The 23,154-nt window shown below is 50.0% G+C and overlaps 1 protein-coding gene and 1 long non-coding RNA gene across 5 annotated transcripts in view; both read left to right on the top strand.

Moving 5' to 3' along the window:
• Positions 1-23,154, top strand: part of SLCO3A1 (solute carrier organic anion transporter family member 3A1) — a 303,202-nt gene that overhangs the window by 191,370 nt on the left and 88,678 nt on the right. The window lies entirely within an intron of this gene.
• On the top strand, positions 2,803-15,115 carry LOC140617395 (uncharacterized). Of its 3 annotated transcripts, none has more exons than XR_012017630.1 (2): positions 2,803-3,728; positions 9,855-15,115. It is a non-coding gene; the product is annotated as an uncharacterized lncRNA (long non-coding RNA). The 3 variants fall into 3 exon arrangements; XR_012017632.1 differs by lacking the exon at positions 2,803-3,728 and adding an exon at positions 5,949-6,828; XR_012017631.1 differs by lacking the exon at positions 2,803-3,728 and adding an exon at positions 8,900-9,031.

Genomic DNA, 23,154 nt, shown 5'->3' with positions numbered 1-23,154 from the left:
ACGTCCTAGGCCATCGTAGGAAGCACTAATGGCCAGAGGCAGCCTGGATACTCAGAGTTGTCCCTTCCCATCCCTTAGTAGACAAATGAGGATGGTAGGTTGCAGAAGGGAGAGGTGGAGGCTCATTGCTCTAGGTGACAGCAAAAGAATAACAGAACTTGAACTTAAACCCAGCTCCAATAATGATTAGTAACCATGTGTAACATTAAACGAAGGCCTACTCTGTGCCAGACAGGGTTCAAGGCTCATAGCATTTGTAATCTCCCATTTTTATTGTAACTCTAGAAGATGTGTCATCTTATCCTCAGATTTGTAGATGAGAAGACTAAGACCCAGAGAAGGTATGGGACTTGTCCATAGGCACACAGCTAGGGAGGGGGTCAGGCTGGACCTGGACTTGAGCCTCATCACCACTGTTATGTCCTTGAGATTTGATTGTGCTGGATTCCTGTCTGAGCAGGTGCATGGGGAGGTGGGGATATTATTCCACACACTGGGAAATGGGTATCGAGTCCCAAGGGTCTAAGGCCAGTGTCCTCTCTACTATATAGAGTTAAGAGCTCTGTGAGGTCTAACCTGCCCATAGAGTTACATGCAGGAGTCATTTCTTGAATTTTTTCCCCTTTTTACTCTATGAGTTAAAATCAGCCAGGGTACTGAGATCGTTGCTTCAACCCACATCATTAATCCATTCCCTCTAAGCAGGCCGGCCTTCAGATGACCTTGGAGGCTGGATGCTGATGCCCTTCAGAGTGTGGCTGAACCCCACGGGGTGGCCTCATCTGACAGTGAAGAAGAGAGCAAGCAAATTGGCCCATTGTTCCATCCACTTAGGGATCATGCTCTTTGGAAGCCCACGTCACCACAGTCCCCATTGGAAACACTTGCCTGCTGAGATCTTCAGTTGTTTTCATGCCCTGGGGCTGCCCCCACAAAGTACCACAGATATGGTGGCTTCAAACAACAGAAATTTATTCTCTCACAGCTCCAGAGACTAGAAGTCTGAGATCTAGGTGTCAGTTAGGTCAATTCCTTCTGGAGGCTCAGAGGGAGAATCTGTTCATACCCCTCTTCTGGCTTCTGGAGGTCAATGGCAGACCTCCAGAGGTTATTTGGCTTGTAGATGCATCACGTTGGTGTTATTTGGCTTGTAGATGCATCACGCTATTCTCTCCCCCTGTCTTTGCATGGATTTCCCCTCTGGGTCTGGTCTCCCTCTCCTTACCTCTTATAAAGATATCAGTCATTGGATTTGGGGCCCACTCAAGTAATCTAGGACCATCTCATCCTGAGATCCTTAACTTCTCGAGAAATTACCCTGCAGATGGAATTAAGGTCACATTTGCCTTGCCAGTACTGGGGTTAGGGTTTGAACAAACCTATTTGGGGGATACTGTTCAATGCACTGTATCAGTGTTCGCTCACAGTTTATGAACAGTTCGGAAAGTTGTAAAGGGTCTTAGGGTGGGTAAGAAGGGGGTGGTGAGCCCTTTCTGCCCCAGCCTCCAGATCAAATAGACCGAATCCCTCTTTAGGGGAGGAGTCTCATTGGAAAAGAAAGGCTGAAGCCAAAGGCCCTGGAACAGGTTTCTAAAAAGGACTGTGTTATCTGTCTGTTCCCAGGAAGCAGATGTGTGCCACACAGCTGGGCTGGTTCTTCCCTCTGCCCTGAGGCAGGGGGCCAGATTCACTGACTCCCAAAGCCTTTCCTCCACCTTGACACGCGTCAACCTCTCGGCAGCATGTGTACTTCCTTGGAGACGTCCCACCACCTTGTCTATGTTCAGCATGTCGTTCCAGGTCTTGGCAGGACACATGCCTGGCCTGAGGGGAGAGCTTGTCACTTCCCTCCTTAGGCAGCCTGTGAGCAGTGGCTGGCGATGTGCCCACTGTGGGTTCTGTGCCCCTGACCAGCTGGTACATGAAGAGCCTAGTGTTCAACGTTCCACGAGAAGCCTTGTGGCGGCTTCCCTGGATCTAGAAAACAAATACCTTGATGGGTGGAGGGGACTGGTATATAGATGCAGTGGCCTCTGCACCAAGAGCATGGCAGGCCCTGTTAGGGCATCAGGACAGCATTGGGAGCTCGGAGCTCTAACAGGGCGCAGTCTGCACTGAGAGAAGCCTCCAGCATGTGCTCATTAGAGCATTGGGTAGAAGTGTCTGCAGCACTGCTCCTGTAGCCTGGTGTCCCCTGAACCCAAGGAGGCACCTAACACAGGTTAATTGCACTTATTGTTTGTGAATTAATGGATGCTTCCCTCTTGGCTCCGGTGGCACTAGGTCTGGTACATGGCAGGTGTACCCCAAGTGAGTCTTGTTCCGGGGGCTCTCCTTCCTTGGGTCTGGGAGTATTTGGAGATTGACAGGCTCACGTCCACGGCTCGGCCCCATCAGAATTTCAGGGCCACAGGTACTGGCCTGAGAGTGGACAGAAATGAACCTTGGGACCTGGATGAGTGGGAGAGCTCAGCTGAGCTCCCTTCCTGGTATCGAAGAGGAAGTCCTCCCTCCTCCACTCATGTTTATTTTTTTTAATTTTTTTTTTACTTATTATTTATGATAGTCACACAGAGAGAGAGAGAGAGAGAGAGAGAGAGAGAGGCAGAGACACAGGCAGAGGGAGAAGCAGGCTCCATGCACCAGGAGCCCGACGTGGGATTCAATCCCGGGTCTCCAGAATCGCGCCCTGGGCCAAAGGCAGGCGCTAAACCGCTGTGCCACCCAGGGATCCCCTCCACTCCTGTTTAAATCAGATTCCTGGTTCCCCAAGAGCTGCCCCTCTGAGGGTCCTGGAAAAAACAAAAAAAACCCAAAAAACCCTGGGGGTTTGTTCATTCACTTGCTCCAGAGGTTTGCTACAGTGATGAGCTGTGTAATTTCTTAGGCCCAAAGTTGTGGCATGCACTCAAATCCTGGGGTTACCTATCAGGAAGGGGCACTACCCCAGGTCATCCTGCTTCTCAACTGGGAGCTGAGCCCCTGGAAAGGAAAATTTTCCTTTGGGGGCCCTTCTAGAGTTATAATAATTTTCCTTTCCTTTCACCTGTTGGCATCTTAGGTGAAAAAGTCACTGAAAAATAATTGAAGTAGAATTTCAAGTTTTATCTCCTGATCATCACAGCAATCTCAGATGCTGATTTTTCTCCAGAAATCCAAGGGCAGCAGAGGGTTTTATGTATTTTGAATCATCCAGTTTGTCTGTAGCATCTGTCCAGGGGAACAGGGAGGGGTGTTTCCATTTTGGAAAGCCATTTGGGAAAGCCGAGTGAGGCACAAGTAAGGGGGTGACAGTGGCTGCATTGGGACCAGAGTACAGGCTCTCCCCCTGCAGTCCCAGTGAAGCTGTAGCACCCAGGAATGTGGGCAGTGTGGGCCGCTTGCCCTTGAGTGGCTGGCCTCCACTGGGAAGAGAGGTCTATGTCTTAAGCTGGCTTGGGTGGGGGTGGCTGCTGTGCTTCTCCTCTCCTGTGAGAGGGGAGCACAAGATCAGGTGCCCCCAAGGTCACCTCTCTGCCCTGCAGCCGCTGGAGACACAGGCTTGGCCCAGGAACCCTGGGGCGCTTGGCCTCCCCTGGCCTTTCTGAGGAGCACAGCCTGTGTGGGCTCAAGGATCCCCAGAACCCAGTTTGGGGGGATCTGTCCCATGGCCCCTCATGGCCGAGAGGCTTCTGCCTGACGATGAAGGTGTAACCTCACACGCCTGTGTCTTAAAAACCTTCTGGAAGGTAAGTTTCTCTTCTCTTCACTCTTTGCTTGTGAAGCGATTCAGGGGTTTTCATTTGCTTTCCTCAGCTGACTGTAGGAAGAGGGAGGGGACCCCTGACTGGAGGACCTTTCTCATGTGATCACTCAGATGAGGCTGCAGGCTCACCTTTTCTGGCCGTGCTCTTTCAGGAGCCAAATGGCCTTCCTGCCTCTAAAATGAGCAAAGGAGGGGAAAGGGCAGAGAAAACCTCAGGAGGGGCATGAGCCGGGATGCTGGGGTTGGCAGTGCTTCCTGGCTCCGTCTGGACACTAGAAGAGCATTTCCTCAGAGGAAGGAGGAACAGGTGGCTGAGTGTATTCAGGGGGACCCCGGTTATCAGTATCTTGGGAATTCTGGTTAGGAGGTACTAAACCTAACCCTTTGATGATCCCCCCAAATAATGCATACTGGGGGTTCACAAACCCAGACTCCCCCTGATCATTTATTCATAAATACTCCCTAGCCACTTACTGGGAGGCACGCCCTGTGCTGGGCATGAAGGACACGTGGAGCCCCGTCCCTGGCATCTTGGGTGGCATAGCAGTTGAAATGAGCTGACTTTGGAACCAGCCTTTTCTGGGTGCAAATCCTGTCTCCACCATTAGTCCTTGTGTGATCCTGAGTAAGTGGCTCAATAGCTCTGATGTTCAGCTTCTTCACCTGAAAATGCAGATAAAAATAACCCATTTTGCAGTGACCTTTGCTTATTATCTTAAAAAGGTCAAAGCACTTAGCACTGAGTGAGCACTTGATAAAAGTTTGCTCTTGAAAGATTATTTGGAGGGGGCTGTTGGTATGCATTGTCCTGATGTCCCCAGAGCTGGCCTGCCTCGCTGCTGCCAATGTCTGTGTGTAGCCTCGGGGCTGCACACGTGCTTCTTGTTGTGCCTGGATGTGGCCACCTCCTTGGGCACACCAAAAAGGAGATGACACTAGCTTACATTAGCCCATAGCCATGTTTAGCCCCGGGCCAGGAAAGCAGAGGACCCCAGTGTCAGCCCTCTTCCTTTCTGTATGGAAGTACTTTTTTTATTTGCTAGAAAATTATCCTGAATGATACTTGTGTCAGCCTCAGGGCTGAGGTTGGATTTCTGTACCATCCAGTCCTCTCGAGATGGGGACAGGAGTACAGTCCTCTTGCATCTGGTGCCACTTGGCCTGGGACCCAGGGATCAGCCCCAAAACTTCATGTCATGTGGTCAGACCCACCGTGGGGTGGCCAGACAGAGATGGTGGAAGAGAACATTTGTTCTCCATCTGTAAATGAGACCTAGGCTTGACTGTGGCAGACTGTCAGGGGGAGTTAGAAACTTACCTCCCATTGGAGACTGTTCTGGAAGGATTGGACCAGGGCACAGACTGTTCTGGAAGGATTGGTTCCCATCCTAGTCTCTTCCATCAGACTGCAAGTTCGATTCCAACTTTTTTTTTTAAAGATTTTATTTATTTATTTGAGAAAGAGTGAGAGAGAGAGCACAAGCAGGGGGAGGGGGAGAGGGAGAAGGAGACTCCCTGCTAAACAGGGACCCCAAAGCGGGACTTGATCCCAGGGCCCTAGAATCATGACTCAAGCCAAAGGCAGACACTTAGCCAACTGAGCTGCCCCCAATTCCAGTTTCAACAGAAACAGCAAGAATCAGATGTCAGAGGACAAGTGCTGTCATTTAGCAGAGGCTTCTTCTTTTTATTTTTTATTTTTTGGTCAAGTCTTAATGTGGCTTGGTTAATAACATCTCATCACACCATTATGAAAAACAAGATATGGAAACACTCAGCTGGGAGGGGTGGGGTGTGTGGAAGGAGGGACCACAGGCTGCCTCTCCTCCATGAGGGCCCAGGCAGGGAGGCACTGTATTCCCAGAGTTCTACCCATACCCTTTTGCCTTCTTGCTGCACCGGCCCTCAGGCCTCCCTCTGCCTTCAGATCCTGTAATCAGGAGGGCACCCAATGAGCACACTGGCATAGAAATGCTACTGACAAATGCTACTGACTAAAGAATACTTCCTTTCCTTTCCAGATGAATTTGCATGTTTTAATTGAAGGCAGATGCCTTAAGTTAATTCAGTACAGAAAACTTGGTTTGAGCATTTATTATGCTCAGAGGAGAAAGATCCTGAGGACCCAGTGGGGCTGGTAGGGGCAGCTTTGTGGGGAGGGGACGTTGGAGCTCCATCTGGATTTCACGGGGACAGCTCTGGAGCAGTCCGGGTCAGGTCAGGCTCTGAAGGGCACACAGACTCAGCATCCTGGAGTGTGGTGTGCCTGACACCGGCCCTCTGGTGACGGGGGAGACTCCGGGAAGGGCCAGAGGGCCCTGAGAACTGTGCAGGAAAGTGTAAATGAATTTGAGGAGGGGCGGGTGTGGCCAAACTTGTGTTTTAGAGCACACAACTCTGTTGGCTGTACAGTACAAAACTAGCTAAGGGTAGGGCTTAGGGAATGGGAGACCAGTTGGCCCAAGATGTGAGTTTCTAATTGTGGGCTCTTAGATCCTAGTACATGCCATTATGGAAGGCACTTGGGGCTGGTGAGACCCAGAGCCCAGAAGCAGTCTCTGACACCGAGGCCATGCTCTTGGGCTCCTGTTTGTGTGGCCTGCTCAGGGCTCAGATGGAGCCCATTGAGATGATCACTGTGGTCCCCCTGCCGGATGCTCATGAAGGCTTTCCCTGGAAATCAATGTGCTCAGAAGCCACTGGCTCCCATCCAACCTCTCTCCCAGCCGAGTGCACCCCTGGGAAGGCACCTGGATCAGGGCCTGCTTGCCTCCTTAGCTCCCTTTCGAGAAGCCAGGAGGTGCGGCCCTATAAGTGGGCCAATCCTGAGGTAGGAGTTGGTGAGAAGAAACCAGCAGGATAGAAAACATCAGCCTGGCCTGTGCTGTCAGATCTCCCAAAAAGGACAAGGAAAATGGGCAGCTAAAAATAGCCCCTTAGGGCTAGTTCACGTCTGCTTGTAAGTACTGAGCTCCAAGCTAGAGGAAGTTTAACCATTAGGAACCTGGTGTGCTGTGCTGTGTCACCGGGCACCTTTTGAGGATGTGGCCATGACAACTGAGTGTGGACCTCAGGAAAGACAGGTGTGTGGTTAATGTGACAGATGCTCATCGGGGCCCCTCTTGTGTTGAGATAACCAGTTAAACCCATTTCGATCAAAATCCTGGAAATGTGGGTGGTGTCCCTGTAATGACATAGGAAGTGACAGGTACTTCAAAGTCAGGCCTGGGTTCAAATCACAGCATCTTTGCTATCTGTTGGCTACCTGCTAGACCCCTGGGCCAGTGTCTTAACTTCTGGGAGCCTCTCTTTCTCTGTCTATAAAATGGGAACAGTAAAAGCCATTGCAAAGGGTTATCGAGAAGATTGAATGAATCATATAAACTCACTGCTGGGAGCAAGGTAAGGGCTCTGCCTACACTTGTTCCCTTGAACTACGTAACAAATCTTTTTTTAAAAAGTCATCAAGGGGTACCTAGGTGGCTCAGTCGGTTAAGTGTCGGACTCTTGGTTTCAGCTCAGGTTATGATCTCAGGGTTGTGAGATGGAGCCCTGTGTCAGGCTCCTCGCTTAGTGGGGAGTCTGTTTGGGATCCTCTCTTGCTCTACCTTTCTCCTTGCTCTCTCTCTGTCTCTGAAATAAATAAAATCTTAAAAAAAAAAAATAGTCATCAAGTTAGGCATTGTTTTGAGTTTTTGCTTTTTCTATGGATTATCTTGTTTAACCCTTAGGGCAGAGTTACAAAGTTGATACTCAAGTGTTCTCATTTTGTAGAGGGAATGAATGAGATTTGGGGATGTGTTTACTCTGAGCTTCTCTGTGGTGGAGGGCAAGTTAACCTTTCCAGCAGGCTGACCTTGCAGCTGTTCAAGCCATTGGCCCTGCATTAGAGAGACAGACTGCTACCAAGGCCCTCCTGGAATTTCACCTCATGTGGGTGAGCCCCATGATGGAGCATAAGCTAAATTCTGCTTTAGGGTTTCTGACATCTTCCCCTCCTCCCCTGCCTGCAGAACTTTAGCCAGAGCTAAGAATCCTGTGACTGAATTGGAATCTCAGTACCCCCCACCCTTTTTTTTCCCCGCAAAGAGAAAAAGACTAGATCATTCAGTTGAGTTGCCATAAATATGTGACCAGGCTTTCTTGCATAGCCCCTGCTTCCTGCAGTAATTAAAGAGGATCCATGTGTTCAAACCCCTTTATAGCTCTTTCTAAAAACTTTATTCCCCCTTTTTTTGTGAAACAGTGTTATTGTGGTATAATTTATATACCATAAAATTCACCCATTTTATGTGCACAATTTACAGAGTTGTATGGTCATTGCCACAATCAAACATTAAAACATTTATAGCTCCCCTATTTCTGTTTAAAAATGGATAAAAAGTTACGTGCTGGTCCTATTGAGCTCATGACTGGAAAGTTGAAAATAAGGAAGCTCTACATTAGGCGGCTAGAAGTTTCTCAAGGCAGGATGAGGTTTATGGGAGGCAGTCACAGGTGATACTAGGAGGAAGAGTGGGGCCCAGTCACATCTAGTTTGCCTGTGGGAGGCCCAAGTGTTGGGGCCAGGCTCCTGTCCCTGGGTAGGGGGGAGGGGGCACATCGTCAACATTGGGCAAGAATTTCTGGAAGGACATGGACAGCCTCAGGAGAGTTGACCTCCTGCATCCCTCTAATGGAAGTGGGGAAGAAAAGCCTGGCCCAAGTTCAAATCCCAAAGGGGAGTTGATATGGAGAGCAGGTGTCCTTGTGATATCGTCCTCCAGATCTTCAGAGGAGGGTGATCCAGGGGGAAGAACTGGCCAGGCCAGGTTTCAATCCACTCTAAGCCTAGTACGCTCATCTCAACGTTGGAGAAAACTGTTATTTCTGTCCGTGGCATTTTTGTGAAACGAAACAACAGTGTGCACGACATGGGGTCCAGGATATAGTAAATGCTCAGTAAATAGCAGTGTTTGCTGTTGCTGGTAAAGCTAAAGCAGCATCTGAGGCATGCAAACCTTGAACACACCATAGAGACCTATCTGGCTCCTTAGAGGAAAATGGTACTGCATTTGCGGGTGGTCTTTTTTTTTTTTTTTTTGAGATTTTATTTATTTATTTATTTATTTATTTATTTATTTATTTATTTATTTATTTATTTATTTAAGAGGCAGAGGCACAGGCAGAGGGAGAAGCAGGCTCCATGCAAGGAGCCCGACATGGGACTCGATCCCAGGTGTCCAGGATCACACCCCAGGCTGAATGCGGCGCTAAACCGCTGAGCCCCCCCAGGCTGCCCTGCTGGTGGGTTTAAATTCACTTTCTTCTGTTTACTATATTCATGTAGCTCTGGACAGGTTGCTTGACTTCTCCAGCCTATTTCCTCATCTGGAAGGTGGGCCTAAGAATGGTGTTTGCCTTAGGGCAGGATCAAATGAGACAACTCATGTAGGGCTTTTAGCTAAGGTCTGGCACCTGCTGGAGTGCCATCAAAGTTGGCTGTTCTGTGTGGGTATTAAGTTCCCTTTCCTCAGTTAACATCAAAGTCCACATCTGGATGAATGCATGAACCCTTGAAAGTACAGGCCTAGTGTGAAAAGCCTGATGAGAATTTAGATGCAGTTCTAGGGTTTCTTTGGGAGTTTTGGTTTGCTGGTTCACACCTTGTATGTAAGTAGTGGGAGAGACAGAGCTGGAGCTTAAATAGGAAAAGCCTAAGGACCAGTCCTGTGGATGGCACATGGCGTGTATGTGTGCGTGCAAAGGCAGTCCTTTGAGTCCACTGATGTGTCCTGTGGTGCCCAGCCCACTGTGATCACACCCCCTTCTGCAGATTGTGGAGGGGCCTTGGAGCCCTCTGCATTGTGCTAGGGTGCCAGGCTGCTTGCTCTAGCTTCACGTTAGGAAGGGCCTTGGAGTCCCAGCAAGGACTCCTGACCTGAATCGCAGTACTAGCCTTTCTTTTTGTTAAATAAAGAAGTTGGGCTAGATTAGAGCCTTGATTTTGAAGTTACTGTCTCTGGAGCTCAAGGGTTCACCAAGGTACCTCTGAGCCACAGGGTGGGGGGATGGGAACAGATAGGCTCACCCCACTGAATCAGAGCATCTTTCAATTCCTCTGTTCTAGATTCGTCTTCTATGTGAGGTTTTTGAAGAAAGACTTCTGCAAAAAAAGAAAAAAAGTGTGGGCTTCTCTGGGCTGAAGTGTCTCCAAGCATGGGAAGCATTGTGGTTCTCAGACACCCTTCTCCGGAGGAGAGCCACCTCATCCCTGAGCCAGAGGTCCCAGGCATGGCAGGATGTGACCCCCCGGCCCCAGATGGCTGGGCAGGGCCTGGGTGGGCTGAGCCCCCTGGCTAGTCACTACAGGAGAGGGTAGGTAGCTTTGTCCATTCACCTTGGAGGCCATGCACTTGTTTCTCCTCACCATACACTCCTCACCATTGGAGGGCCAAGCAAATGAAACCCTCAGAAAGGGGGTGACAGTCCTTCCAGCATCCTCATCGCTCACTTCCTGATTTGTGACCTCTTGCAGAAAGCCTCTTCCTCATTAGTCTTTGAAAATCAGATGAGGGCTCTCTCATCATCATGTTCTTACCAGCTTCTGACTCGAGCGTCTCTTCAGCATCCACAGTGGATTTCTAGGAGTTCCAACCTGTTGGCCACGTTTTAAGTAATTGCCTGTTCTCTGAAGCTACGTCCTGCCCGAACCTTTGACCATAGGAGACTTGTGGCCCTAGGGACTTTGGTATCTGCCTATATCTCCACCCCTGCCACCAAGAACTCAATCAGCAACTTGAGAACATGGTTTGCTTTGCAAGGAGACTCCCCCAAAATGGTAGAAAGGGTTGAAAATGGTGATAAACACCTGCTCTGTTGAATCAATTCGACAAACCTTTCTGAGAGAGCTTGATATGTTGCATCTTGCTGGGGATTGGGTGAGGAAGGGGTGGTTAAAAGGACCCTCCTCTTGGGGTTATCCCAGCCTGGTAGGGTCTACTGCATCTGCCTCATGATTTTGGAAAGTCTCTGTGTTCATCTTTCTCCTTCTCTCTTTTAATCTCCCTACGTGCACCCAGGGAGCTGCTGGGGTAACCTTCCCCAGGGCATGGTTCTTCTCCACAGAAACCTTTCTACCTCCTTGCAGCTATTTGTAGGCCTAGTGCTGAGCCGAGCACTCTGGGTCCCCTGTGATCCCTGTGATCCTGCTCAGACCCTCTGCTCTGGGCTACATCCGATCTCCACCTCCCTCCCCTTCCTGTGTGGTATCCTTAGCCCTGCATGCCTCCCCCTCACCTCATTCTGCCAGCACCCACCACCTTGGTCCTGGGCCACATACTCTCCATCCCTGAGGGAGAAGTGAGGGAATGCACTACAGACAAAGCCGGATGATGGGATGGCACTATGGTGCTGCCCGGGATCGACTTCTCTTGGGCTTCTCTTTTCCTCTGGGAACACAAATCCAAGAGAATCCTCCCAACATTGGCCGTCAGGAGAACTACAAGCACCATGTGGTTGAGGCATTAACCTGGTGTCAGGTGTCACCAGCTGGGTCATTAAGATGCATTGGATGTCACCTGACTGTGGGTTGACCACACTACCCCTTTTGGGACTGGCTTTCCAGAACCAGGATCATCAAGGCAGACCACTGCTTTTCTTTTGTAGCCACTTGACCACTTAGAAGTAATGACCCCTGGCCCCGCTACCTACCGAAGATCCTGCTAGGTGACATCCCATGGTAGGGACTGATTAAGTTCCAAGGTAGAAATGCATGAAGCTATTTGTGTTTTTCATAATTGGCACTGCTCACAAAGCAACACTTAGCAGTAGGCTGGCCGTGATGGAGTCAGATATGCCTGGCGAATCACATATGAGGTTACAGAGCATGTGAGTCCATCCCCCACCTCCACCTGGCTCCCACTTCCAAGGATGAATCAGATGGTTTACTCTGTTCTGCTTCCCTCATCAAACAGGAAAGCCGACTCCAAACCTAATTAAGACAGTACTTCGAGTCTGTAACTAAATTCATTCACAGCCCGACTGCACTGGGGCGCCAGGCTTCCTCTGGCTGCCTCGTGTTGTAAACCTGATTCAAATTGTTATCACTTACTCAGGTTTAAGCTGAGATTTAAAAAAAAAAAAAAAAAAAAAGTTAACCCTGCTCTTTTCTTGACCACGTGGCTCTGGTCACTTTGATCCCGGTCAGTGCGGAGGCTCCATGCTGAAGGAAGCCCTGAAACATGCTCGTTAATTAATAGCTGGTGGCATGTGGAATGTTCTGTCCGAATGGTGCTACCAGTCTCACTCCTTTGGCAGCCAGAACTAGGAAGCAGAAGAATCCCAAACGGAGCTCCTCTTTCGAGCTACCTGCCAGCTCTCACCCCTCACCCAGGCTTGGAAACCATGCCGCCAAGGACTTCCCAGCCCTGTCCTTCACTTGCTGTGTGACCCAGGAAATCCCGACCCTTTCTGGGCCTCCCTTGCCCCACCAGCTAGGTGGCACATCCGTTTCATAGGGTGATTGTTAGAGATCCACAAACATTTGGGATTCCCGCTCTGTGCCAGGCACTGTGCTGGGCTCTAAGGAGGTGAAGAAGTACCTGTTCTAGATCAGTGGTTCCTAGTCAGGGGTGCTACTACCCTCAGGTGACATTTGACAATAATTGGAGATATTTTGGATTGCCAAGACTAGGGGCATCTCATAGGCTGATGCCAGAGGCACTGCTAAATATCCTACAGTGCACAGGACAGCCCTCTACCAAGAATGATTCGCCTTGTCATGTCCATAGTGGCGAGGTTGAGAAACTCTGATCTAAGTAGACCAGCCCAGATGTCTAAGCAAATAATTTCAGTGCAGTGAGACAGAAGTTAAGAGTGTTGAAATAAATCACTGGTATCCAGTGGCCTGGATTTGCTAGTGTTCAGTGATAGGTCATCTACGCTGTCCTCCGTGCAATGCTGTATACCTCTTCAAGGACTCACGTAGGTAGCAGGCATCCAGAGAAAGAAAGTCGACTTTGCATCCATTGCCCAAGAGAGGGGTCGATCTGGTTGATGGAAGGCTGGCTCATGTGATCTGATATCTCCTGACTGTTCCAGCTCCATCAAAACCCATCCCTGTCCATAAGGGCTCCAGAGATAGAGGGAACCCAGAATGGGGCCAGGCCTGCTGGGGGAGGAAGCGGCCTTCAGCACTGAACATTTCTCTACGTTCATCTGCCTTTCCCATCCGAAGGCTCCCAGCCCTGTACAAAGCTCTGCGAGGCTGAATTATAAATGAGTCACCCAGTGACTCACTGGGGAAAGCCCTCCTCCCCAAGAGCCGTGGCTGAGAACCCACCCATATGACATAAATCCAGTTTCTTGGTTCTCTTCTTGCCTCTCCCCACAAAGGACTAAAAATAAAATGTAAAATAGCTAAGATGACTTACTGCAATGACTTTTCTACTTTCAAAATAAGACAATAAAGTGGAAATTTTTTAAAGAAGTCGAGCTGAGAGGCTACCCAAATTAGAATACAGGAAGGTCACGGCACGACACGGAGTTTCTTCCGTTGCGTGGGCATCAGGCTCATTCAGAACCGGCTTTTCTCCCAACAAGTCATTGTCCCCAAAGAGGCAAGGGAAGAGTGAAGAGAGAGGAGCCTGATTCAGAACCTTCTAGTCTCAACATCTGTGTTCTTAGGAAATCACTGACGCTCTGAGCATCGATTGGTTCCTTGGTCTGCACTGGGTAGGGGGAATGTCTTGATGGCACCTCCACACAGTGGGATAAACCAGTTTAGACATGTGAAGGGAATTCAAAGGTTAAATGAGTTTCTACAGTTACTGTTTTTTTTTGTTGTTGTTGTTTTTTAAGATTTTATTTATTTATTCATGAGAGACAGAGAGAGGCAGAGACATAGGCAGAGGGAGGAGAGAAGCAGGCTCTACGCAAGGAGCCCGATGCGGGACTCGATCCTGGTAATCCAGGATCAGGCTCTGAGCCAAAGGCAGACACTCAACTGCTGAGCCACCCAGGCGTCCCTACAGTTATTGTTAAATGTTGGAGTGTGGTTTTGTTTTTACCTTTTATACAGAGGTCCTCAGGGGTGCCTGGGTGGCTCAGTTGGTTCAGCATCCAACTCTGATATCAGCTGAGGTCATGGATCTCAAGATCGTGGGATGGAGCTCTGTGTCAGGCTCTGTGCTCAGCTGGGAGTCTGCTTGAGATTCTTTCCCTCCCCCTCCCCTTCTCCCTCCCCCTCTCGGTCTCCCTTAAAAAAAAAAAAAAAAAAAAAAAGCACCAGAGTGTCCTAAGCTGGTTATAGACAAAATGGTATCTGGGATTTGCTTTAAAATAACACTGACAGGAGAAGTAGATGGGGTAGTCCCGGAAAACTGCCCTTGACTTGATGATGGTCAAAGCTAGTGATATATATGTGGACCTTTGTTACTTTGGTCTGTCCTCTTAATTTTTACATTTGAATATTTCCATCCTTTACAAGTGTCTATCTTTCGCAAGTGAGTTCTGGAGATTGCACGACGTATCTGTAACACTACAGAACTGTGCATATCTGTGACACTACAGAACTGTGCATTTCAAAATACATAGGATGATAAAGTTGGGGTTATGCGAATTTTACAATTAGAAAATATGCATATGTATATCTAAAGCCAGTTATTCAAATCAGCAGTATATTTGGAGCAGAGGGGAGCACAGAAAGACATTCAGGACCAGAGGAGAAAAAGCAAGTCACGATGCCCTGTTTTCTGCTCTGGGAGGTTGTTCAGAGGAGTTGGGAAGGGAATGGTTGCTCTCTTGGCTGGGGGCACTGGGAGTGAGAGGTGACTTTGCCTGGGATGTTGGCTGTGCTGTCCCCAGCAGGAGCTTACAGATGAAGGTGGAAGAGAGAGGAATGGCTGGCCCCGATGCTCCTTTCCTGGGATGTGAGGATGAAGACAGTGTGGCCTGTGTTTGGGGAGGCTCATGGTCTGCAGAGGAAGGGATTCAGAGAATACCAGGTCCTCCCCATGGGCCATGATGGTGCGCAGATGGAAGGTACTCAGAGGATGGTGTGGGGCCCTCTGTGTGCCTGGCTGAGTGACTTGGATTTAGGAACAGAGGAAGCAGGAGCTGTAACCACTCCCCTCGAGCCTTTTGAAAAATACCTGTCAGAGACAGAGCCATTTGAAACTAAGTGTCACCCGTGTTGGAATAATGTTCCTGGGCAGCCCCGGTGGCACAGCGGTTTAGTGCTGCCTGCAGCCCGGGGTGTGATCCTGGAGACCAGGGATCGAGTCCCACGTCGGGCTTCCTGCATGGAGCCTGCTTCTCCCTCTGCCTGTATCTCTGCCTCTCTCTCACTCTCTCTGAATAAATAAATAAATAAATCTTAAAAAAAAAAAATAATGTTCCTCTAGTTTTACGGTTTACAGAATGATTGGTGGCTCTCAGCACTCCTGTTGGGCAATGCTAACTTGCCAGTGTGGGTGGAAGGGCAGCGGATCCTTGGGTGGGCTGTGGCCTCTCTCTGGCCCTAATTCATCAGATGTGACACCTGGGGGCACATCACTTCATTTCTCAGGCTCTTTGTGTCCCCACCCAAGACTTGAAATGAGAAGCCGACCCATCTCTGGCGAAGTTGATTGAGTACCCTGTGCCTGAGCTCACAATGACAGGCCATTTGCAGGGTCGATCCTGGCAGGCACATCATACGGGGTGTGTCTCTGCTGTGGTTTTGGGGCCTGGGTTTGATGGGCTCCTATTGCTCCCACTGAGGAACTTGCATCAAGACCCAGGGAGGTCCCTGAGCCCAGGGCCTGTCCTTCCTCACTGTCACCAGGGGTGCAGTTAGTGACACGGATCCATCTTTCCCTATGTGAGATGCCTGGAGAGTAAGGCTTTTTTTCTTGTTTCCTTGAAGATTCCAATAGCTTTCCAGTTAGTTCACAGACATCAAAGGATTTTGGATGGGGACGAAATGGAGGCTTTTTGAATGAAATTTGGAATTCCAAGCCTAATAAATTCAGCCATCTTTTTTTTCCTCCCCTTGCTGGGGGTTTTGAATCCTATATTCATAAGATCTGGCCCAGCCCAACCTCAAAGCATCATTCTCATCACCTTCCTCCAGTTGTGTTCTGAGTCTCTGCTCTGGACTTAGGTGACTAGAAGGCCTGGGGAGATGGCCCAGGAGAGGTAGTGATTTTTAAACTTTGGGCCATGAGACCGTTTCTCTAAAAAAAAACCGTGTTTGTTTCCCAGGGATGCCACATCATTAACCCCCGACTTGACAGTTTAAAACAACAGAAATGTATTGGCTCTGGAGGCCAGAAGTCCCAAAACAAGGTATCGGCAGGGCCGTGCTCCCTCCAGAAGCTCTAGGGGAGAATCCTTCCTTGCTTCTTCGAGCTTCTAGTGGCTCCAGGGGGTCCTTGGCTTGTGACTGCATCACTCCAATCTCTGGCTTCACATGGCCTTCTCTTCTCTGTGTGTATATCATAAGGATGCTTCGATTTCTGGGCTCACCAGGGTAATCTAGGGTGGTCATGTCTTGAGATCCATAACTTAATTACATATGCAGAGGCCCTTTCTCCAATAAAAATAATTTTATTTTTATTTGCAAGTTCCCAGACCTAGACATGTCTTTTTGGGACTCATTCAGCCCACCAGAAAAATCTTACCCAGCAGTGCCTGGGTGGCTCGGTGGTTGAGCTTCTGCCTTTGGCTCAGGTCATGATCCCAGGGTCCTGGGATTGAGTCCTGCATTCAGGCTGCCCACAGGGAGTCTGCCTATGTCTCTGCCTCTCTCTGTGTGTCTCTTGTGAGTAAATTAATTAAATCTTTTAAAAAATACTTAAAAAAAAAAAAAAAAACCTTACCCAAAAGTCCCCGAGGCAGAATGGAGAAGGAGGGAGACTCTGGTGATAGCCCACTCGAGACCTCACCTCCACACATTCAGCTCCTGCCCTTCCCGCTGGCCAGCAGCCCCTGGCACCTGAGCCCTGTATGGAAACCAGCGCTTTAGTGGAGAGAGCTCAAAAGACTTTGACTTCAAAGCCTAGGCTTGGAAATGGGCCAGGGTGTGGGCAAGACAGCCTGACCTCCCAGTATCATCGTCTGTGAAAGATGGGATGTTTAGGTCTACACTGTAGAGTTGAGCGTAGTCTCAGTGAGGTCAACATCCTTGGGTTATTAGTTTCCTCTCACCTCATGATTCCCTACCCCTGTGGAAACAGGTGAGACAGGTGTTAGGGGGACCCATCCCACTTTGCATCAGGATTGGTCAGGAACCAGTGGACAAGAAAGTTTACCCTGGCTTTCAAAGACAGGAGCTTCTAGAATTGTAGGGAGCCAGTGGTTTTTCTTTGACAAGAATGAGGGCACCCCATCAAGCTTACTCAGTTCTAACTGCCAGATGACAGCCCATGTTAAGTAAGTCCTAGTGATCACCCCATACCCTGCACCCACCCTACTCGCTCGCACCATAAGTTGAATGTGGGCTGAGCAAGGGTCTGAGAGCCTGGTTGTCATAGAGCAGGCTTCCCAGCCTCGGCGTGAGTGGCATGTTAGGCTGGATCAATCTTTATTGTGGGCGCTATACATGGTCGGCCGTCCAGCAGCATTCCTGACCTCTACTCACTAGAGGAGGACCCCGCACCCAAAATGTCATACAGACATGGCCAGAATTGCCTCTGGCTAAGAACCATTGCTTTAGAGAAATCATCCTCTCTTGAGCTAGCCTGTCAGCTGTCAGAACTGTGATAGCCCATACTCATTGTAAAAATTTTTTAAATGTTGGGGAGTGGGCACAAGTTGCTGTGCCTAGAGCTCCTGGTGGGAGGAGCTCATATATTACTTCCTTTGTCCTTGAATTAACACAGACAGAACCAGACTTTTCTTGCTTTGCCTAGTTGTCTCCTCCCTCTCCCTCATCTCCAACCAGAACCACAAGCAATTTTCCAGGAAAAGGAGGCTCATGGTGTTTGGTCCATTATTCGGATAGTTTCTCCCGTCCTGCTCTCAGATAGATGTGAAGAGCCACACCCAGGGGCTGTGGTACTGTCCCAAGACCTGCACTCCATCTATGCATCTGTCCTGTTGCCTTTTTAAAAGCAGACATCCCTCGACACCTGCTCTACTCCCTCTCCCTGATCTGTGACTTAGAATCCCATCTCTCTGATTTCTCTAGAAAAATTTAGTGTCTGCCTAGATAATTTTCCAGAAAAGCCGTCTTCTGGAACTGAGATGTAGAGAAATCAGGCAGCTGATGTTAATTCAGCCTTAGAATCTTGAGACAGCAGACAGAGCAGTGGGGGATGGCCAGGGATGACATGGCTTTCTGGTGGACACCTCCCATGTCCTGCTTTTCTAGGTCGAGTTCACTCCTACCTGCTTGGGAAGGGAATTTGTGCTCACCAAGCAGTCGGTGAGAAGGATCTCCAGTTCTCTGTGTCCCTGGGTTGGAGAGGCTTGAGAGATTCCTGGAAGATTGCCCAGATGAAAATCCTAGAATCTTAGAATTGAGGACTGTCTTATCTGCCTTCCTCCCACTCAGCAGGAAAGCCCTGCCCTTTAATCCTGACACCTGGCCACTGAGCCTCCACTTGCACAATTCCCCCCACGGCCCCCCAACCTGGTGGCAAGGAGCTCACTAATTCCTAAGATAATCAGTTCATCTGTGCCCAGGGTTTCTAGTCACCTGCTTTGTTATAACTACCACATCCTGAGTCTGGTTCTGGCTTCTGGAAAGACACACTGTGGTTGAGCTCTTACTCCTCTTAACAGTATTTCAGTCCTATCACCTGCTCATTCTTCATTTTGGTTCCTTGAGTCATTTCATGGCATGGATGATTCTAGATCCCCCTTCTCCCCCAGGTGCCTTTCTAGGAGATACTCCAGTATGGCATGGGCCTCTCTAAATGTCCTATTCCAGGCTCATCATGTGAGAAGACGGTGTCTGCCCCCTTGTACCCCAGATTCTGTTGATGCCACCGAAGGGGCATTGGTGTTAAGGACAAACGTCTACTAATGGGGGATGCATGCTGAGACTTCCTGCCCTGAACAGCTGGTGCCGTGCAGCTTCCCTGCCTCCCCTCAAGTTACCTGTGGGTGCATGCTAGCTGCATCTCATCCTGATCCTTTGGGTCTATCCATTTGGCCGGTTTTATTCATCTTGAGTCTTTCATCTATCTCTGGCATATCGACCTTTGTTCTCAAATAAGGATAACGTGCCACCTGTATGCAGATGGAGAGGAGCCTGCACCTGCTCCATCCACTGGAGGAGGTTGAGGCGGCTGTGTTCCAGCACCGGTGCTGTTTCCCTGTCTTGTGTCATCGAGTGAGCACTCCCGTCCAGTCTGCACTTGCCCCCCGATGCAATGTGTTTCTGGCTTTCCCCCAATCAAATTAGTTTCCTGGGATCCCTGGGTGGCGCAGCGGTTTGGCGCCTGCCTTTGGCCCAGGGCGCGATTCTGGAGACCCGGGATCGAGTCCCACGTCGGGCTCCCGGTGCATGGAGCCTGCTTCTCCCTCTGCCTATGTCTCTGCCTCTCTCTCTCTCTGTGACTATCACAAATAAATAAAAATTAAAAAAAAAAAAAGATTAAAAAAAAAAAAGATTTAAATTAGTTTCCTGACCCTATTAGAAAACCACCGAAGAAATGAGGTTGGTCTGGCCTGACTCGTCCCTGGTGAACTCTGTCAACTTCTGACAAGGACGGCGCCCTTCCTGCAGAACATAGAAACCCAGTGTTTGCTAACCCATCCTCAGCTTTTGTCAGGGGTCAGTCTCACCAGACTGGCATTTCAGCCAGCCACTGTGTCCCCCTTGCTGATAAATCAGGGGGAGGTTTGCATTTTCATTCAACCTCGACTGTTTTCACAGCTCTGGGGTCAGGGCCACCACCGCAGAACCACCATAGATGAGGTTGGAAATGGGTGAAAGGAGCATGGGGTCCTGCTGGCTGTCACTGCTGCAGTCTGCTTGTCTCCTCCCAGATGGGACCTCAGGATATCCTGCCCCTAGATGGGAGAAGTTGCGGCAGCTGGAGCCCTTGTTTCAGGGGCTTCATTGTTGTCAGTTTTCCTGGATGCAGGACAATTTTGAAAATGGGATTTCTGGTTTTTTTTGTTCATAGGAAGGGCTACCTGTCCAGGGACCTGAGCCTGATGCCACTGAGAGGCAGATGGACAGCGTCCAGGGCCCCTCCGCTAGCCCACCCTCCCTGCCCCAGTGCCTTATTGTGATGTCTTGCCCAGACTCGGTCAGTTCCCCCAGGCTGCTATGAACACCACCCCTGCTCTTCCCTGTGCCCTCAGGGGCTGACCCTGGATGGGGCCCTTGCCCATCCTCCTGTCTCCAGCCAGCTCTCAGAGACCAGTTCATCCCCCACCACGGGTGGCTGTGCTGCAGCCTGGTATCGGCACCCTGCCTCCACCCATGACAGTACCTAGCCAAAGTTTGGACTTTGTGTCTTTAAGTAGGGAGCCCCTGGTGGTTTCACGCAAGAGGAATATGCTTCCATAAATTTTAAGATTCATCTAGTGAGGTACAGACTATATGAGTTGGGGAGGTTGAAGCACTGTAGTTGGGGGAACCTCCTAGGATCTGGAAGGCTTGCCTTCTCCTCTGCAGGCATTTGGGAAACGGCATGAGGATCTTCACTAATACCCACAGGTCTGCTGGGTCACTTGCCACCGTGCCCTCACAGGCGAGGAGTCTACCCTCAGACCAGGTGGGTGACCCTCCTATTTTGAACAGACTTCCTGCCACCGTCAGGAAGCAGCAGCAGCCCCTGGCATGACATGGTGTCTGGCTCCCTCTGGTGACAAGAGGAAATGCCTGAGCACTGGCCTTTCCTCTCCGCTGATGGTGGGACTTAGACTTGTTGAGTTGAGGGAGGGTAAACTAAGGCGCAAAGGTCCCCTTGACTCCAGGGGACGGATGAGGCCCCCATGTATATTTGCTTGAATCCAACTGTCCCCGTTAGGCCACTTGGCATCCCAGTGACAGGCAGGCTAATAAGACCCAGAGCGGGGCCTTCAGTTCTCTCCAGACTCCAATTCCTGTAGAATTTACTAGAAGGATTTCAGTGACCCTCAACCCTTCTGCTGCTGTTCCATGCTGCTGAATGGCAGGTGGGAGGCAGTGCAGGAGTGGGGGCCTATCCAGATGTGTGGCCCTAGGCTGGTAACCTGACTTCTCTGTGCCTCAGCCCCATCTGTAGACTCAGGTGGAAAGACCCACATGTCAGGGTGAAGTCGTATATACCATGTGGGCGGCACCAGGCCCCTGAGGGCCTCCGAGGCAGAGAGTGTGGTATTGTTGTTGGCAAAGACCTCAGTGTGGCTGGGTGGAGCACCAGTAGATTTGCAGCTCCTGAGCAGTGAAGACACCATGAGGTCACCTCTGGTGAACACCTGGCTACTTTGGTGAAGTAGAAATACTTATGGAGAACTAGGAATTAACTTGTGGGGAGCACCATGCCCTGGGGCCAGGCCCTCCTCCTCTGCAGCCAGGTCCTATTTTCCCCTCCTAGGCCTGGGCCTGTCACCTCAGTGACCTCTATAACAGGACTCCACCCTGGCGTCTCCCTGAGGCCACTGAGAACATTCATGATGGTTTTGTACTCCTTTGAAGATGCAGGCTGTGCCCGTGAGGTCACGAGACAGACCTCTTCAACAGTACCTTCTTTTTGCACGGCAGCTAGTAGAGGGCCAGGGAACCTGGTGTCCCAGGTCTCCTATGCCCACGGTTGGGGAGCCACTTCAGGTGCAGCGCCCACTGGGGGAGGGAAGAAGGGGACATGCACAGATGCTTGTGCAGACTGACCTCCTTGCCAACTGCTCCCTTGCCTGTTTCCCCCTTGTCCTGCCTCCAGCTTTGTCTTCCTGACCCCATGATACCTCTGTGGCCGAGGTCACAGACCCCCCCCGCTTATGTGCAGGGGCCACCTTCTGCTGCCGGCTTGATGTCCTAGGGCTCCGGCCTCTGTCCTGGGCCACCTTTCCCATCCTTCCTTGCTGCCCTTAAACCCTTGATCTTTGTTCTTATGTCTGCTTCCCACTTATGGCATGTGTGTCACTGGGCAAGTGACTTCAGCTCTCTGTGCCTCAGTTTTCCGATGTGTACCAGGGGTGTGTATCTGCTGACAAGGTCATCCTAAGGATGCAGTGAGATAGTGCATGGAATGTGCTGGTCCAGGGCCCTCTGCTGTCTCTGCATCAGCACCACCGTCACCACCCCCACCAATGGTCCTACTTCAAATTCAGCCCTCCGCCCCCCCAAACTATGAATGGGGTGTTCCCCTCCTGTGATTTTTCTGCTGCTCTTCTACTGCACTCAAGCTCACCCTGGTCACATGTGCACCATTCAACAGATGTATTTTTTTTTTTTTTTAAGATTTGATTTATTTATTCATGAGAGACACAGAGAAAGGCAGAGACACAGGCAGAGGGAGAGAAGCAGCTCCCTGCGGTGTCCCCAGCAGATGTGTTTTGGAAGCTGTCCCTGGCTGGGCACAGGGAGAGGTCAGAGGTAACAGACAAGGATCCCATACAGACAGTCCTGCCTGCTAGTTTCACATCCTGCCAGTCCTAACCAGGGTGCTGTGTGCTGATCTCATCCCAACACCTGGGGCGTCCTGGCACAGCTTCATTGATGTCTGTGCTTCACCCTATGTGTCAAAGGCACCACACCATTTGGGTGGCACTCAGTGGTTTCCAAGTACTTGCTCCTGCATCGTCACATGTGATCCTCATCCAAGTCTTGGGAGGTGTGTTGGTCACTAGGGCTGTCATGGTGAAGTACCACAGACACTTAGGTCTCACAGTTCTGGAGGCTGGAAGGCCAAAATCAGGTGTCCACAGGGTGGGTTTCTCCTGAGGCCCCTTCCTTTGGCTTGCTGATGGCCGCCTTCTCCTTGGGTCCTCACATGTGTTTTCTTTGAGCATCTCCTCTTTTTATAAGGATACCGGTTCTTTTGATTTTGCCTCTTTTTAACACAATTTATTTAAAGAGAGAGAAAGAGAAGGTGCGACGGGCCGAGGGACAGATAGGATCTTAAGCAGACTCCGCACTGAGTGAAGAACCCGACTTGGGGCTCAATCTCATGACCCTGAGATCATGACCTGAGCCGAAACCAAGAGTCAGATGCTTCACTGACTGAGCCCCCTAGGCGTCTTTTTGGGTTAGGGTCCACCCTAATGGCCCCATTTTAACTTAACCACTCCTCTAAAGGTCCTGTCCTCAAGAAAAAAATAAAATCAAGGTCCCGTCCTCATACACAGCTACATCCTGAGGTCTGTCTGGGGGTCAGGACTTCAACAGATGGATTTCGGAGTATGCATTTTACAGCCGGAGTTGCCAAAGCTAAGAGAGGCAGAGTGCCTTGAGTGTGGCCAGGGGCTGCTGCAGGTCCATGCGTGATCCACTCCAGCCAAGTGGA

This window comes from Canis lupus, chromosome 2, assembly GCF_048164855.1.
Source record: "Canis lupus baileyi chromosome 2, mCanLup2.hap1, whole genome shotgun sequence".
Classification (NCBI taxonomy): Eukaryota; Metazoa; Chordata; class Mammalia; order Carnivora; family Canidae; genus Canis; species Canis lupus.
The sequence above is the reverse complement of the archived record's forward strand: the minus strand, read 5'-3'. Positions and strand labels throughout refer to the sequence as shown.